We start from the raw sequence: 19,219 nt of genomic DNA, 5'->3' as shown, positions 1-19,219 counted from the left end.
CCTGAGATTCTGCATTTCTGGTAAACCCCCAGCTGATACCCATGTTGCTGGTTTATAGACAGTACTTTGAGTCCGATGCAGGGGCTCGATTCCAGGACCCTAAGATCATGACCTGAGCCAAAGGCAGAGGCTTAACCTGCTGAGCCACTTGGGCACCCCCCCACCCACCCACTTCTTGATAGAAAGAATCCATCTCAGCTATCTCCGTGGTCACTAGTGGTGACGAAGAGCCAGGACTGGGGGCGTGTGGTGCACAGGAGACCCCAGTGGCCAGAGATGCGGGAGGATGATGGGTAGAGAAGGTGGCGCTTGGGTAAAACACTGCCTTCCTGTGTCTCCCTTGCCACATAGCATTTCCTTCACAAAACAGGGTGGGGAGGGAATTCCTGGGATTATAGTACCCAGGCCCATTAGGACAGCAGGGAATGGGTCCCCACCCCTCTGTGAGGAGGCACTGAGGGCTCCCAGAGACGGTTGGGGAGGCCTCCTTGAAACTATGTTTCCTGCAGGCAGTTCAAGGCAACTGTTCAGTGTAGAGGCCTCTTTTAGACAACGATACGCCCATGAGGTGACCCATCCCCAAATACCCATAGGCCCTAACTAACCAATACTTATGACCAGGCCCAGATACCGAAAAAGGGAAATTCCATATATTACCATACTTCCTTACTTCCCCTCTCTATTTTTTTTAAGAGTTTATTTTTTATTTGAAAGAGAGAGAGCAAGAGACAGCAAGAGACGAGTTGGGGGGTAGAGGGAGAGAGAGAAGCAGGCTCCCCATTGAGCAGGGAGCCCGATGCAGGGCTTGATCTCAGGACCAGGACCCAGGGATCGTGACCTGAGCTGAAGGCAAGATGCCCAGCTGACTGACCAGGCACCCCTCACCTTCCTCCTTTAAAAACAGCCTCCACCCCCTGTCTGGCCGTGGACAGCCTCTCTGCTGTCCAGCCTGCTGCTCCCTCTCAGTGTCCTTTGTTCTGCCCGAGGGGAATCCTTCCATGCCCGGGCCACCGGCTTCAAGCCGATCACTGCCCCCCACCCGACTGGACAGACACCACGTTAAGTAATAGTAGAAAATCTCTGAGGAAAGATGCACCGTTAGTAAGGGTGGGACCTTTGCCAGTGTATGAGGATCACGTCCCCTAATCATTTTGCCTCAAATAAAAGGGAGGGAGCAGTTAAGCTCTTTGGGAATAAGATCCAGGTGGGGACAGTGATCAGGCTTCAGGCAGCAAAATCAGGCTTTGGGGAATTGGTGTGTGACTTTGGCTGCACGGGTTCTCTCTTTCCTTAAACAACAGATCACGGAGCTCTTAGCAAAGTGCTCTGCCACATACTTGCTGATCAGCTTTCAGAAAGGAACAGAGCAGTGGGGAAGCCAGGAGGGGCCGGCTGAGGCCCAGACACCTTGACAGGCAGATGGGGACTTGCTCCCTTCACTCAGGAGTCGTCTTGTTTAACGAATTTCAATGCTGGAGATATCCGGATACGTCCCTTCAATATTCTCTTCTCTTCCCTCTTTTACACTTTCCCCTCAACACCTCCCTCCATGTGACTTGCTGGAACACCCTCCATTTCCTTACTTTATTTGAAAAAAGTGTATTATATTGTCAAATAAATCACGGTTCACCTGGTGTACTTGAGAATAGCGGAAAAAGCCTTTTGTCTCTGGACCGAAGACACTTAGAGAAATCGCACTCCATTATCCTCCAGGTAATAGAAGAAAATTACAAATGACAGTGAAAAAAAAAAAAAGAAATGGTTCATTTAGAAGACAGAGTGATAGTATAACAGTATTTTCTTAGGGTATTAATTAATGAATCTGTAATTGCTACATTTAAACCGCCTGAGATGGAAGATACTAAATCATTTTTGAAAAGAAGCTTTGCACATATCTCATTTTCCCCAAATAGCCACCTCTCTGATTCCTTTCAGTGTTGGAGGAAAACCCTGCCATTTACAAAATGCTTTTGCTCATATCTTCTCATTTTGGTCAATACATGTTATGGCACAGTGGGCAGTCTCCCTCATTTTCTGAATGCAGATACCCAGACAGGTTAAGTGACTTGTTCAAGGTCACCCAGCTCCCTGGGGCTCAGGGTGGCTCTCTGCTCCTTCTCTGGGCATTCCCAGCTCTGTGCTGTTGCCTTCTGTTGTTTAAAACAAAATGAAAAACAACGCATTACTCTTGGCACTATCTTGGCTAGGTTATACTTGGCTTAGCTTTGCACCTAGGCACCCTTTGAAATGTGATTCTGAGCTGGGAAAAGGGCTATTTTAATACCCCCGGGTGAGGCTTAGTTGAATTTTTCCTAGTATGTGCCTATGACTAAGAGAACACAATGTCTCAAGTGATTGTTCCTTCGGGCCTCTGGTAATATTTGTTTTGCTCAAATCATGAAGTGACAATTAATTTCCCTTTTAAATACACTGGAAATGGATAGTAACCGTTTCGGAAAGGCAGGTGGGTTACACACTATTTTTGTAAAGGATGATACATAAAGGAGAACTTCCCATAAGTTTCAAGTTAGAAGCAGCTGATATTCTCCAGTAGAAAACACTGGAAAAACAAAAACATCTTCAACAGAAAATACCAGAAAAGCAAAACATCTTCCTGCTTATGTCTTGGTGGGGGACTGGCCCACCATGCTTCATACACACCCGGAAATTCCAACACTCATCCCAAAGAGCATTCTAATCCTCAGGAAATGCACCTTAAAACACCACCACCCCCGCCCCCACAGCCACTACTGATGTAACATCACAAAGACATTCGTGTAGGTAATGTTACCAGGATTAGTTTCATCAGAGACATTTCCTGGCTCCAAATAGCTTTAGAGGGTTTTAAAACAGCAGGAAAGTTGGTGATCAATTCTGACAGCCAGCCTAACTGCTGACACTGTGCTTAGTAAGTCCGACCAGGTTATTTTCAGGATTTCCAAAGAACAGACTCCTGCACCGCAGCCTTAAATAAATGGAGTTTCCAGCAAACAGGGGTGAGAATTTTGTCAGGGTTCTGGTTCCTTTGGGGCTCAGGAATTCTCACCTCCTCAGGGTCGCCCGGCACTGGCATCACGGGCATGTTTTCTATCTTGAGAATTTGGGTCTCACTTTCTTTTTGCAGTTCTTTTCTTAAAGAAAAGAAAACGAAATAATAACCTGTTATGTGCCCACTATTATGTGGCAGCTGTAAAGAAAGCCGAGGGGATGACTCACTGTCCCTTGAACACATCATGCGTATCCCAGCCCCCGCACCTTTGCTCATGTCCTTCTCGCAATGCCCTTGCCCCTCCCGGCCTGCCAAGCGGGGGCTACGTGCCCGCGGGCCTCATCTCCGGCCTCGCCTCCTGTCTGCCATGCCCGGGTAGGTCGTGCTCTCTGCCTCCTCGGGGCTCCTGCAGCCCTCGCTGTCTGCACGACACAGACGCAGCACATCTTCTCTGATGGGGATGATTCTCTTTAAGTTCCTAGCTCTAGAAATAGGCTGTAAATTCCATCAGCGAGGTGTATGCTTCCTTTCTTTTCTTGGAGACACATTTCCCTGCGGGCACGCCTCATACCAAATAGGTCCTCAAAGTCGTCTTTTGTTTGGTTCAAGAATCCCATGAGTGCTTGGGGAAGGACTGTATATGAGTTTGGGCGGCAGAGCTGTTGTTTCTCCCCATTCCCTGGTTTAAGGTCTCTTCTGGACTGTGGGCTCATGTTGTTACAGTCTTGCAGAGCAAGGTCAGGGGCGGGGTGCACAGTGTTTACAGGAGAACTCCCCTGGAGGTGTGCTATGTCTCTCCCTCTCTCTCTTCTCTGTGGCTGTTATCCCAACCTGTGGCAAGGACATCATTGGGAATTATGAAGATTCAGGGGGAGCTGAGGGTCCTGGCTTAATGGAGCGCCAAGCTCAGCTCCAAGAAGGCCCAGGAGATAAGAGGAAGAAAATAGAGCTTCAGGTTAGGGAAAGTGCCTCCTTCTTTCCCACGGCCACCAGGGGAAAAAAGCTGAGAGATTCTGTGTAAGAGTTAAAGATTCTCTTGTTGCCCTTTCCGTGGGGCTGGATTCACATGTTGGAAGAAGGAAGTGGGGCAAATGGATCCTTGTTCCTGGTGTTAAATGAGGCTTTTCTGGAGAAGAGCTGACAAAGCAGAGACATTGGGAGGAGGGGAGCCGAGACAGCAGAAAGTTATCTGGGCGAGCCAGGCAGGAGGAACAGCTCAGTGGCGTGGAGATCAGAGTGGGTATGAAATTCCTCTCAGCGGAGGGAGCGTTGTGTTTGAGAGAGAGCTCTTGGGGGAAAGGATTTCATTGCATGAAACAAATGTTAGGGACATTTTTAACTGACTCTACAGAAAGCTTAACTGAGTTAAGGGGTGAGTAATAACCTGAATTCTGCTGACACAAGGATATGTGAACAGTCAGGCTATGCCAGGAGGCCGCAGGTGCAACAGTGAAGAGTGTGGGCTTGGGGGAGACGGGGCTGTGGTCAGATCTCGGCCAGGTTGTGCCCCTGGCCAAGTTATCGGTTCTGAGTTTCAATTTCTTCATCTGTAAAGTAAGTATGTCTACCACAGCGTTGTTGAGAGGATTAAATGAGATAATATAAGCTGTCAGTGAAGTCCCTGGCATTTAATAAATGGTAGTTCCATCTATATAAAGGATGGAACAGAAGGGTGGGTTATTTCTTGATCTCTTTTTTTAAAAAATATTTATTTATTCAAGAGAGAATGAACGAGACAGAGCGAGAGCACACGCACACAAGCAAGGGAAGGGGAAAAGGGAGAGGGAGAAGCAGACTCCCCGCTGAGCAGGGAGACACCCGGGCAATCCCAGGACCCCGAGATCATGACCTGAGCCGAAGGCAGATGCTCAACCAAATGAGCCACCAGGTGCCCCTCTTGATCTCTTTTTAAGCAACTCCAGCTTTGGGGCACGCTGAGCGTGCCAAGGAGGGACAGGGAGAGAAATCCCTTGTGGAGGGAATGGCTGAGGCGATTCTAGGAACACTGATGTCTAATGTGGACTTTGAAATGATTTCCTGCTCCGGAATCTAATAGCTCTGTCTGTCCTCATTAGCCACAACATCTTCGGGAAACTCTGTTATGTGCAACTGCTTTGTGTTAATGGTGTTTAGCAACAGAAAGGAGACAGATCATGTCTGTGCTGTGGATACCTCCAGCAGGAAGGTGGAGAGCGTCGAGGACGGAGCAAGAAGCCGGGTTTCAGAGCCAGAGGAGGTGGGTGCTGGAAGGAGCGCAATCAGTCCACACCGAGTGTCAAACTCAAGAGTGGCCAGCCTGCTCCGAAGGGAAGTGGGCTTAGTCACATCCAGGTAATGCTAACATGCCCATAACTGTCACTAGAAGGAATCGGGAAATACCTCTGGCTATTGAGGTAACCAAACTAGAGCCAAGAGTTAATAGGAAGGCTTCCTTGGGCCCTCTGCCCAGCAGCTGTTTATCACGTGCTGATTAAGTTGGTCAGTGACTCACCTGGAGTCACTCTCGCACCTTCTAATTGATCTGTACACACCGAGTTTACAAAGCCAGCATCTCTAAGTGTCCTTTGTGACTCCAGGCACTCATTCTTCTGCTCTGTGTGACAGGAAGGTTTCCCCAGGTCACCGGCCTCAGGGAGAGACAGGAGGCATATCAGTCATAGCAGAGAAATGATTTGGCTCCAAATGGGGATGGATTTCTGGGGCCCCTGGCTGCAGTGACGAGCTCCCTGATGGGCTGCTCCCGCACCCACCAGTGAATAATTGTGAAATAATTGTGGGGGGTCCCTTAGACAATGCACCAGCCCTGGGCGGCCACAGCCCTCACCACCACCTGCCTCTGGGGCAGTGAGTGCCCTTACACACACACGCACGCACGCACGCACGCACACGTGTCCTTCGCCTTGGACAGCCAGTGGCGCTCACTCTTCCATTCAGGCAGGAGCCAGGTTCCTGCTATTCTTAGGCTCTTACTCCTTCTCCCACTACTCTGGAACCTCCCCACGTTGCCCATGACGTCATCCTGACGTAAGCAGCCCTGTCGGGGGCAAGAGCCGAACCACCGCCATCCATCATTTCCTATCTCTTTAAATAAACCCTATTCACCCACACAAGTGGTGGACGGCCCTTTGCAAGCCTCTGCAGTAAGTTTCCAGAATTTCTCCAGACCATCCAGCCCCCCTTTTGCTCCCTCTGCTACTCATTTGTTATTCTTAGCTTTCCTATCAGCGGCCACACACTCTTTCTACCAGCTTCCTCGGCCCCAGACTGGGGCCGCGCAGCATTCCTCTACCTCAAAAACCTACAGCGTCACGAAAGCCTTGAAAACTCTAAGCCGTGGAAAAATTTATAAACTATGTTAGAATTATAAACCATAAAATAAGTATAAACTCTGACAAATTAGAGGACTATTAAAAAGGCTTTTTTGAACTGTCATAGGCTTCTCCTGCCGGAATGTTTTGGAGGCCTAATTGGCTGGTTCTGCCTGATGGGGAAGTGCACCTGTCCCCTGGCCTCCCCCCAACTCCCACCCCACAGCTGGTGGGCTCACCCCATACCTTGCTTCTAGCTTCTTCCCTCCCTAAAGTAGCCTCTTCTCTCCCCTCCCCGTCGGTCCCAGTGTGTCTATCTGTTTTGTCTCTTTAATTCATTTTCACTGAAAATGATTGTTACTTTGTTGTTTTTTCAACAAAGATGACTGAAATGCCAGTGATAAGCACCACACTAGACTCTCTGTGACAGTTACTCCCTCCTGCAGCCAAGCCCAGGAGGTGACAACAGGAATAGGGAGAACCATTTACGCAACAGGCTGTGGCAGTTGTGCTGACCCCAAGCAAATGGCCGTGGGTCACCAGAGCGTCCCTCATTTCTCACTGTGAGTGTTTTTTAATGCCAGTAGAGATGATTATTCATAATTTATTATCTAATTGACTTGACCAAAAGGCCATGAGGGAAATAACAAGCATATCCAGAAGGACCCCCCCTTCCCTCCCATCCCGCGTCTTCCTTCCTTCCTCCCTTCCTTTTTTTTTTTTTGTTTTTTATCAAAATGCATTCAAAATGGGTTTGCCCTTTATCTATAACTCCAAGTCCTTACCTCACGATCTCATTCTTTGTGGCGCAACCCTTCCCAAACTGCTTCTCCGATCTTGTCTGAGTCGAGGGGAGCTCCTGGGCCACAGATGGTTCTGCACAGTATTTATTTCAATTGCAAGCAGTTTCGTCAGCAAAGTATCATTAGTGAGGAGGAAGCCTCTTTGCCAGGGAACCTGGAGTGGTGTCTGTGCACCTAGACAGTGACACCTTTCCTGGGGCCTTCACGCTGCTTTCAAACTGTTGTGTGTACAAGCTTTCTGTATTCCTGCCCCTCCCCCACCCCCGCCATTTTCCTCCCAGGTCTCCACGACCGGTATCCTTTCCCCTGAATGTACTCTTTTGTTTCACTCATTGTACTTCTCCTCACCTTGATACTCTCAGAACTATCTCTTTAGAATCTTCTGGACGTTCCTCACCGTCAACTCCACAATAGGCACAGCTGTTCCAGGAGGTGAGAGGAGCCGTCCCATCTCATATTTTGGAGATAATTTCGAGATTTTACCCAAGAAGAGGTATTGAGGAAGGTCTTGAGATGGACCACGTGGTGAAGATGAGATGGAAGAGATAAAACATTTGGGCATGAGGAGCACCTTTGTGTCCTAGGACTGCTGTAACAAAGTGCCACAGACTGGGGGACTGAAAACAACAGAAATTTATGGCCTCAGCCCTGGAGGTTATAAGTCCAGAGTCTACTTAGTAGGGCCCTGCTCTCTTTCTGAAACCTGTAAGGGAGGATCTTCCTTGCCTCTTCCAGCTTGCGCTGGTTTGCAGGCCGTATTCAGCATTCCTGGGGGAGCCCTCCCATCTCTCCCATTCTCTGCCTTCCTTCGTTGTCACACCACATTCTATTTGTGTGTCTCTGTGTCCATGTGACTATCTTACAAGGACACCAGTCATATTGGAGTAAGGGTCGGCCCTACTCCAGTATGACCCCATCTTAACCAATGATATCTGCCATGACCCTAATTCTAAATTGGGTTACATTCTGAGATACTGGGGGCTAGGACCCCAACATATCTTTTGGGGCAGGGGACAAAAATTCAACAAGGAGCAGGACCATTTAGAAAAAAGTCGGTGGTTCAGTTTGGCTGAGAAGTTGACTTGATTAGGGAGTAATGGGAGATGAAGACAACCTAGCCACTAAAATCATTGGAGAGCAAAACTAGGGCTTGTTAGTTTCATTTAATAAGAGAAGTTTTCTCCATCTCTCATTCCAGTCCAGCTCCTTACAGTTTTTGCCATTGGTCAAAAGAATCATAGAGAACTACCGTGTAGGTAAGCCAATAATGTCTTCTCTATCTATTGGTCATTCCCTTGTTTATTAATCCAATAGTATTTTGGGGGCATCATGTGCCAGGAGCCATCCCAGGCAATGGGGATTCAGTGGCCACCAAGACAAACCTAACTTTTGCTCTTCTGGAAAAACAACTCAAAGTGGGATCTTACTAGTCTTCCCCTATGACACTTTTCCATCAACATGTAATCATGTTTCAAGGGAATTCCAAGGAGAGAAATTAAAAATGGACAGGCGGCAAAGTGCAAAACGAAATAGGAAATCAATTAAAAAATAGAAAATAAGTAAATATAGTTGAGATAGGTAACAAGCATGTGCAAAGCTCTTTCTACGCCAAGGCCAATGCCCTTAACATACTATAAGGTATCAGATAACTAATTCTTCCAAGCTGCTAAGGCATGCTTGTCACTGAAAACAGAGAACTTTCCACTGACCCTCCTGGATGGTGATGGCGTAACACATTGACCAGTACTTAGCCAACTATTGAAGTCTGAGAGGCACGGTGGAAAATATACAGCTATTTCTTCTATGCATTAGGGATAATTGGGCCGTGCCTTGACAAACACAATGAGTTGGAAGCAAGCCTTCAGTACTAATCTGGCAACACACTTGTTGATAAGTTGCAAAATGTCTCCCGGTTTCCATGGAAAAAAGGAAGATACTGCAGACATGTGATTCAGTGCAATTATGTTCACTACAGCTAATAGTTTCCATAAACTTACAGATGGTCTCTGAATTGGGCAGTATTTGCAGAAATTGTATTCTAATACTGTAAAATACTACATAGAATGTATTTTCAAAGGTATAATGTGCATGAGGTAGCAAATCTCTTATTCAGTGAGTGACCCTACACTAGCGGGGAGTTTTTCATTAAATAATATGTTGTCACAAAAGGTAGGGAAGAAGAAAGGAAAAAAAAAGAGTAAGGTGGTGAAAGTCATTGGGACATTCATGAATAGTCTAGCATTCATCTCTTTCCAAGAACATAGTAGGATTGTACCTCTGCCCCCTTTGAAGTTAGGTTATGACCACGTAACTTTGGCTGATGAAATGGGTTAGAAGTGATTTGTCACTCCTGAGTGAAACCTTTCAGAACCAGGGCACAATTTTGTAACTTTCTCCTTTATTGCTGCTTTAGAAATTGTGGAAGAAGCTGTCAAAATGGGTCCTGTCAGAATGGGTCTCTGATGACTCTGCTGAGCAGAGAAACAGAGTGTGGGTAGAATCACAGATTTATGGGATAAAGTCATTGAAGTTTAGGGGGTTTTGGTACTGCCATATAACCTATCCTGTTCTAATTGATATCAGCAGTAAGTTCTCCATGTCCAGTCCTACTAACAGACTAGCTAACACCTTTAGTGTTAATGGGGCAGAGTTCTCTGATGGATGAATGGTGCCCCCTAAGGGGAATTCTTTTGGGGGTGCACCTGCCAGGGTAGATCTGTCAGGAAGGCCAAGATTGGGCTCCAGATAGATTGTAAAGGCTTTCGTAGGAAGCTACTAAAATACATTTATTTTAATTACTCAGTTGTAATAGATGCTTTGGATAACTATGAAATACTTCAATATATTTTAGGTTAATATGATTTTATCCTAGTCAATAGTCAGCCGTGAAGTCCCAAGAATATTATGATGAACAAAAGGAAAAGAGAGGAAAAGGAGGGAAAACCATGGTCAGCAGAATGCCACGTCAATAAACGGGTTATAGCCATTGACTTAATTTCAACTTCATCCATTTCTCTCTACTCTCAACTCCCTTCATTAAGCCAATCTAACCACCCATTTTTGATTCAGAATTCCAGTCTTACATTTCTACAGTGATTGTCATATCTACCTAAGATTAGTTCTGGAACAAAGCAGGGTACAAATCGAAGAAGAGACCCTTTACCCTAGGGAACTATGAGGTTTGTTTTACCCCTCACTTTCTTTTTTTTTTTTTTTTTTTAAGATTTTTATTTATTTATTTGACAGACCGAGATCACAAGCAGGCAGAGAGGCAGGCAGAGAGAGAAAGAGGGGAAGCAGGCACCCTCCTGAGCAGAGAGCCCGAAGGTGCAGATGCGGGGCTCGATCCCAGGACCCTGGGATCATGACCTGAGCTGAAGGTAGAGCTTTAACCCATGAGCCACCCAGGCGCCCCACCCCTAACTTTCTTTCTCCCTCCCTGCTTCTCAATCAATTTCCTTTACCCAAACCACTGTCTTCCAAGTGTGCCATATGGCTTTCCTCACATGGTTTCACTCACCAGTAGAGCCCTTCTTGCTGTTTCCTATTCAAATCTGACCATCCCTTAAGGCTCAACTCCCATCTTCAGGAAGCTCTGGCAGCTTCTGATGTCTTTGCTGACCTTTCTCTTTTCTGAATTCCTCAGTATATTATTTAGTGCTCGATTATATAATGGTTCACCTCTCTTTTGTGTGCACCTTTCTTGTCCTCCAGTCCATGTTTGGGGTTGTGTGCAACTCAAGACTTCTCTCTCTCTCATCCCTTCTTTCTCTGTCTTGTGTCTATCCATAAACAACTCACCCTGTACCATGCACAGAAACACAAAATGAAACAGACCTTATTATTAAAAGCAAAAGAGCATGACAACTTAATGTAACCAAAATAATTCAAATATTATCTTTACTTATGACTGATAATATGCCCTTGCAAAAAAATTATGGTCTATGCAAGGTAACTATTACATGAAAGCTATTTTATGGTTTAGAAGTCAGAAAAGAACAAATTACATATTTAGGATAAAATATCACAAATAGACTTTATTTTTACCTTCTTGATATTTTATATGAAATTGAAGTTCTTTGAATCATTTACAAAGCCTGTCAATTAAAAAGAAAATTGCAGGAAACTTCTGCTGATATGTTATGCTTTTGCTTATACTCAGCACAAATATAGGCTCAACGCCTTTGATGCTTCTATATAGCCTTACACTCAGAAAATCAGAAATGGTAATTAGCATGTGATCAGTTGTCAATAAATTCTTGCTGATTGTTCACCTTCACTATAAAGTGCTCTGATTTTTTTTGACCGAACCTTTCGGACCTGAGCTCTGGATTTCATATGCCAATATACGTATAATACATATATATCCGTGTATTTTAGCTTTTTTTAAAAAGATTTTATTTATTTATTTGAGAGAGAGAGAGCATGGGTGGTGGGGGGAGGCAGAGGGAGAGGGAGAAGCAGACTCCCTGCTGAGCAAGGAGCCGGATGTAGGACTCAATCCCAGGACCCTGGCATCATGAGCTGGGCTGAAGGCCAATGTTTGACTGACTGAGACACCCAGGTGCCCCAGGTGTTTTAGTTTTAAGTAATTTGAGCATATGTGTGTTTAAAGCCTTTTTGGAAAAAAATGGGAAATTTTGAATACAAAGGACTACATGATTATTGATATTTCTTCATTTTCTTAACTATGATAGTGGCATTATGGTTTTATACTGGAATTTTCTTATTTTTACAAGATTCATACTATAATACTTAGGTTTTGAAGTACCACAATGTCTGTGACTTATTCTCAAATGGTTCATCAAAAAATCATAGATCATAAATAGATAAAGCAAATTTGGAAAACTTTTAATAATTGTTGAATCCAGGGGATAGAAAGTTCGGTGATTATTTACTATTCTTTCAATTTTCTGTACATTTCAAAATGTTAATAATAACAATTATTATAATTGTCAATAATAAACAATTGATTTAAACAATCAATAAACGATTGATTTAAAAAACTTTTGCCATCATGAAAAAAAAAATCAGAAGCAGGAACATCAATATTCAGACCAATTATAAGCTCCAGTGACATGTCTGTACATACACAAGTGTATGATGGAATCTTGTTAGTAAGGTTTACAGTGCTGCTATTTCTGAGCAACACGGATGCACTTTAATAAATAAAGATTGCGGGGTGCCTGGGTGGCTCAATGGGTTAAAGCCTCTGCCTTGGGCTTAGGTCATGGTCTCAGGGTCCTGGGAAGGAGTCCTGCATCGGGCTCTCTGCTCAGCAGGGAGTCGGCTTCCTCCTCTCTCCCTGCCTGCCTCTCTGCCTAGTTGTGATCTCTGTCAAATAAATACATAAAATCTTAAAAGTAAATAAATAAAGATTGTTATTTGCTTGACTCATTTTGGGGATCAGGAAGAGAGGTTTAATTCTATTGTCAGAATAATGGCCTAAAGGTATACATGGTCATTTGACATTTCAAGAGCTGGAAATTAAAAACTTACAATCTTGGAGCATCTGATGGCTCTGTCAGTTAAGCATGTGACTCAATTTTGGCTCAGACCCATGACCTCAGGGTAGTGGGACCAATGTCAAGGTAGAGAGCAGAGTCTGCTTGAGATTCCCCCTCTTCCTTAGTCCCTTCCCACCAACTTCCCACCACTCACAAATAAATAAATAAATTGTAAAAGAAAAGAAAAAAAGAGAACCTACTTGAATGTTATTCTCTATTTTAAGGTAATATAAACAAAACTGTTTAATGTGATTGTGTCTGCCTGACCAGATTTTCTTGATGATGAAACTCATTCTTGGTTTTTGATTACTAACGTCTTACCAACTCTTTCAAGCATAAATGGCATAGAATTCATCAAAGTCACAGTTTCTTTCAAAGTGATGCTCAGCTGTGAACACTAAGATCAGCAACAGTGGGATCTATTGATAAATGTAAATGTAAAGAAAATGTAGCGTATGAAAATTCTGATTTTGGTACATTTTCACTTCCTGAGTCTTTTAAACTGTAATAAACATATACTAAATATTTATCTTTTATTGTGTATTTTATTGTCAATTTTTTAAAAAAGATTTTATTTATTTATTTGACAGAGAGATCACAAGTAGGCAGAGAGGCAGGCAAAGAGAGAGGGAAGCAGACTCCCTGCGGGGCAGAGAGCCTGATGTGGGGCTCGATCCCAGGATCCTGGTGTCATGACCTGAGCTGAAGGCAGAGGCTTTAACCCACTGAGCCACCCAGTCACCCCAAGATTTTTAGAATGTCAATTTTTAAAGGTTCTATTTATTTATTTGACAGAGATTACAAGCAGACAGAGCTTATTTATTTGACAGAGATCACAAGCAGGCAGAGCAGCAGGCAGAGAGAGGAGGAAGCAGGCTCCCCACTGAGCAGAGAACCTGATGCGGGGCTCAATCCAAGACCCTGAGATCATGACCTGAGCCAAAGGCAGAGGAATTAACCCACTGAGCCACCCAGGCGCCCCATAGAATGTCAATTTTTAAAAGGAGTTTGGCCTCTCTTTTTTATTTTTTAAATTTTGAGAGAGAGAGAGAGAGAGAGGGAGAGAGAGAGCAGAAGGGAGGGGCCAGAGAGAGAGGGAGAGTGAGACTCTTAAGCCCGCTCCAAGGCGAGTCCAACAAGGGGTTCGAGCTCAGGATCCTGAGCTCATGACCTGAGCTGAAATCAAGAGTCTGATGCTGAACTGACTGAGCCACCCACGTGCCCTTAGAATGTCAATTTTAACCTTAAAGTTCCTCCAAATATTTGGAAGAACAGGGTGAGGTGCAAAAAATTTTTTCTTCAAGAAAAGAAAATTCAACAAAAGCAATAACAACAACCAACAACAATCAAGAGGGGGTAGTGACATAGATTCAGAGCTAAATTTATCTTGCTCTACACTCTATAACCTCTATTTCTTATTGTGACATTCAGAATAGCAAGTGTACTTGTTAGAACATTTTTTCTAACCAAGCACATCTTAACAAAGCCTGTTTTCCTCTTCACTCTCAGTTCTTGAGTTCTAAGTTCAAAGAAGAAACAAAATTAGGATTTAGCTTCTGTTTAAAATAAAGATATAATTATATAAACAGTTGTTTCATTCCTTGTGCAAGATGCATGTCTTTCCTAAACAGGAAGACCCAAAAGACAAAGGTAATCAGCAAATTTGTCACGCTGGCTGTAAAGAAACCTGGCTCTGTATTGCCATCATGTGGTCAATGTGTATATTACACCTCCACTCCACCGGTGCCCTGCAAGATGACTGCCACCTGGAATCTTACACCACCTACGGATTGGTCTAAGTAGTTCAAACCCACAGGCCACATCCATCCATCCATCCATTTCCTTCCTTCTTTTCTTCTTTCCTTCCTTGCCCCTCCCTCTCCCTCCCTCCCTTTCTTTCTGATATATTTATTTATTTTAGAGAGAGATCATGATGGGGGCGGGTGAGGAGCAGAGGGAAAGGAGAGAGAAACTTTTTTTTTTTTTTTAAGATTTTATTTATTTTAAAGAGAGAGAGATCACAAGTAGAGAGGCAGGCAGAGAGAGAAGGGGAAGCAGGCTCCCCGCCGAGCAGAGAGCCCAACGCGGGGCTCGATCCCAGGACCCTGAGATCATGACCTGAGCTGAAGGCAGCGACTTAACCCACTGAGCCACCCAGGCGCCCCGAAGAGAGAGAAACTTAAGCAGACTTTGCAGTGAGCTTGGAAACCGTCTTGGGTTCCATCCCATGACCCTGAACCGGAGCTAAGGCCCAAATCAAGAGTCAGAGGTTTTACCCACTGCGCCCCCAGGTCCCCCAGGCCTCAGTTTTCATATAAAGAAGTTACATTCTATGAAGGCACAATGTGTTATGTTTTTACTTTCTGGACCCTTTATTCTTCAACCCAGTAACTGCGCACAGGAAAAGATTATGGAGATGAATAAGAAAATTTCCAGTTTTTTAATTTCAAGTTCAGGGATCCTTTCCAAAAAACGATCTCACTCAAATAGTACAAATTAGTTTCTGCCAATTGACTAATAGCTCCCTTTTCATTTAAAGAATACTGAGCGCTGTGTGTTTTAGTAGATAGAAACGCCCCAGACTACAGCATTGTGTGTCAGTTAAACCTTAATAAAAATAAACAGGTGATACATACATCCGTATTGGGAGACCTGTGTGATGGAGCCACTTGGACACCCACCTGAATATACAAGGTTTCACACAAGTCATTCAGTGTTTAAAAGGCTCCTTCTGGAAAATAATAGAGCTCAACTAAAGACTTTTATGGAAAGGATATCTAGCTAAAAAAATCCCATTGTTATTGCGCACCACAAGATTTAGTACTTAATTTTCCTGTGTTATTTAATTTTCTAATTTTTCTCATGAGTCCTAATCCTATTTCTCCAACTAAAATTTAAATTATTTGATTGTAAGAATGATAGCAGACTCCCTGGCCTGTGGACTTTTTCTTGTATTACATGACCTAAAATGTTAATAAGTCAGCATTTAATAGTTCATTGTTGATTAATTTTCAGCAAGTCAAAATAACAATATGACTTTTAAAACTTCTTCGTATTTACTAATATATAATCTGCAGCACCATTAATGTATTTGCTAATAAGTTAACAAAAACAACAACCAAAATGTTTCACCTGTGGGGCAGAAGTGAGCCATTACTGCCTGCTTACTTGAGTCTGCTGATTTTTTATACTGGTCTTTGGTTCATTTTATCAAGCACAGTGGAATCTCTTCAGGACTAATAACTAAGAGTATACTAGGCTTTAATTATTTAATCCTATTTTGCTTTATGGCATGTGATTTGCCCTTGTATTTGAATCCGTATAATGATAAGCAGCATTACACAAGATTCTACCATTAAATCAATTTCTAAACCCACAAACACTTCCCCAGAAATCTGTTACTTAGATAAAGTTAAGTCCATACAAACAGCCTCTACAAAGGTGGGGGTGGGAGGTGTCTCAAAATTAATCACATCTTTCTTAATTTTTAGTTGGAAATATCTAACTTCTCAAGAACTTGAGGACGTGGGGCTTTTTTTCCATTAAATTTCATTCGTTATATAGATTTCATAAAGACTCCAAATTCAGGGTTCTGATTTCTCTGTCCTTCTTTTGGTGTGTGTGTTCAGTATAATTCTGCTAGTTATTGTATTTGAAGGTGGGCAAATGAACTTCAAGATTATGCAAATTAGATAATATAGTCTAATATCTCTCTCTACATGCTTATCTGCTTATGTGTCAGGATCCCACTAATGGGCTTAAGGAGTTGGATTAAAGACCATAGGTTGCCTAGAAGATTATGTCCTAGGTAAATACTACCAATTTGATTAGTGACATACAAATAAGCCGCTGAGCTATAAGAGCTCTCTTCTTTTAAATATTTGCAAAATAATGCAGTCTTTGTTAAGCAAGGTATTCCATTCAGGAGTGGGTTAACATATGTTCCAACTTTTAGCTTGTGTTGGTGAGAAAAAACAGCTAATTACCCTCTGGTGTTTGTTTATTGAACCTTACTTATTATCAAGTGAAAACAAGCAATATTGCTTGCTATTTTTATACCCCTGTGCCTTTACTCATGCTACTTCTTCTGTCTAGCATGACCTTTCCATATCACTCATCCATAGTAATGTATTATCGCCTTTATTCATTTACTCCCTAAGGCCTTAAAGAACAATGAATGGGTCTTTTATGCATTCACTAACTTATCTATTCAATAAAGATTTCACTACAAGCCAGCTCTGGGGAATACAGCAGTGATAAAAACACACAAAAATCCCTGCTTTCCTGGGACTTATATAGAAATGATATAACAAATGAGTAAAATATATTGCCAGTTAGCAATAAGTGCCAAAGAAGTGGGGTAGAGGGGTGCCTGGGTGGCTCAGTGAGTTAAAGCCTCTGCCTTCGGCTCAGGTCATGGTCCCAGGGTCCCACATCAGGATCTCTGCCTGGTGGGGAGGGATCAAGCCCCACATCAGGCTCTCTGCCTGGTGGGGAGCCTGCTTCTTCTTCTCTCTCTGCCTGCCTCCCTGCCTGCTTGTGATCTCTGTCTGTCAAATAAATAAATAAAATCTTCGGAAAAAAAAAAAATGAAGTGGGGTAGAGAGTGTTGGGAGGATGAAATTGTAATTTTTAATAAGGCTGCCAAGGAAAGTTCAGCTAATGCAGTGATTGAGCAAAGACCTAAAGGAGGTAAGGACAAACCGTATAGAAATCTGGGGATAGAGTGTTCCAGAAAGAAGGACTAGTAAGCACAAAGGTACTGAAGTGGGAGGGTGCTGGGTTGGAAGAAGAGCCGGAAGGGGGTCCACAAGGCTGGAGTAGAGGTAGAGGAATGATATTCTTGTTTATCCATAGGATTTATTCCTGTGTCTGAAACATATCAGGACTTCATATCTTTGATGAATTAATGAATATTTTGATGGTAATGTAAAAAAAGGCCAATATTTCACAAAACTTGATTTGTGCTAAATCCAGTTACTTTTTTAACAAAAATATTTTCTTTGCATGTCCTGACTTTAGCTTTGTCGTCGAAACAGGTATGACTTTCATTAATTCAGATTTTAGGTCTGTTCAGGATGTCGTGTTGCAGTATATTACAATCTTCTCTTTGCATTTTTTTTGTTAAAATCCTTACAAAGAACTGTAACCTGCAGTGAATATAAACACTGGAAAATACCAGCAAATACTGTTGGGTAGTATTTTCATAACCTTCAGATCTCTTAGCAAAGTCAGCAGCATTACTTAGAATCACTTAAAGAAATTGCCAGTTTAAGGACTTACTCTGCCTCCAAAACTTATTTCTCAGAACATCACTTGTAGAATTTGTGTAAAGTGTACTATGCATATAATCTTATTACTATTTATTTTTTAAAAATATTTTATTTATTTGAAAGACAGAGATCAGAAGTAGGCAGAGAGGCAGGCAGAGAGAGAGGAGGAAGCAGGCTCCCTGCGGAGCAGAGAGCCCTATGTGATGCGGTTCATGATCCAAGCTGAAGGCAAAGGCTTTAACCCACTGAGCCACCCAGGCGCCCCTACTATTTATTTATTTGCAAGAATGATTCATGGTTAGCAGCAGGTGGAGCCACGAGCACATGTACACCGAGGCAACCACCACCAGCAAGACTGATTAGTTCTTAACAATTTTCTCCTGACTGCTCCTTCCCTGCCTCACTTTGGAGTCCAGGTGTTAGCATTCCCAGTCTTGCTTTTGACTTGTCAGTGTATCCCTTTGAATCAGTAACCTCTCCATATTCGTTGTTAATCTTTAATACTGATTGTTATACTTTCATTCTAATATTTTCTCCTCTCTTCCTGATATCTTGGCTGATTTTTTTTCTTGAGATTCAGAAAAACATATCCAGTTCCCTACAGTACCCAAGATATGCTTGAATGGAAACACCCCTTGTAAAAGATTTATTCTCTCAAAGTTGCCATATCCTGGTAGTTTTGGAGTTTTGATAGAATCTTGGAGAAATCAAACCTTCTCAAGTATTAACCCCTTTAGCTAGAGACCTCCAAGAAGTCAGCTGTAGTCAACTCAGTTGTATTTAATTCTTGTTGCAGCAAGGAAAAATACCACATGGAACTATGGGCTTCCTCAGTAAGAAGGCGTTCAGAGAGACCTGTTACAGGATTTGGGCTTCGGTTGGTGGTTGGTGCTTGGTGCTTGAGGGAGAGTCTAAGGTAGCAGGGATCTGTTTTCAATTGGTTGCAGTCAGAAAGCCAGAGCAATTCCATGACTGGGCATCTCAATAAATCTTATCTATAGGGAGAGAAGACTAATAGGAGAATAAAGTTGTAATTTGTAAAGAAGTAGTAACCATTCATTTTGGCCAAGAGAAAGGGTGTTTAGTATTTTGTAGGCCAGAGTGATCTTGTTTTTGTCTGTGTTTAGACAAATTCATGAAGTGATTTGCCTTGTCTTGTCTTATCATGGTTTTACAACGACCTTGTCCGAGGTTGGGATTTCCTGAGATTATTTCTAACGGGACAATAATATGGCTTAGCTGTGAGTGCCAGGCCAGCTTCCCAATGTCGGGGGGCTCTTCTTGTTTTTCTTTTTCGTGTGTTTTTAATCCTTTCATCCAAGTATAATGTACATACAGA

Source organism: Mustela nigripes, chromosome 10 (genome assembly GCF_022355385.1).
Source record: "Mustela nigripes isolate SB6536 chromosome 10, MUSNIG.SB6536, whole genome shotgun sequence".
NCBI lineage: Eukaryota > Metazoa > Chordata > Mammalia > Carnivora > Mustelidae > Mustela > Mustela nigripes.
Note: the sequence above shows the minus strand (reverse complement) of the source record.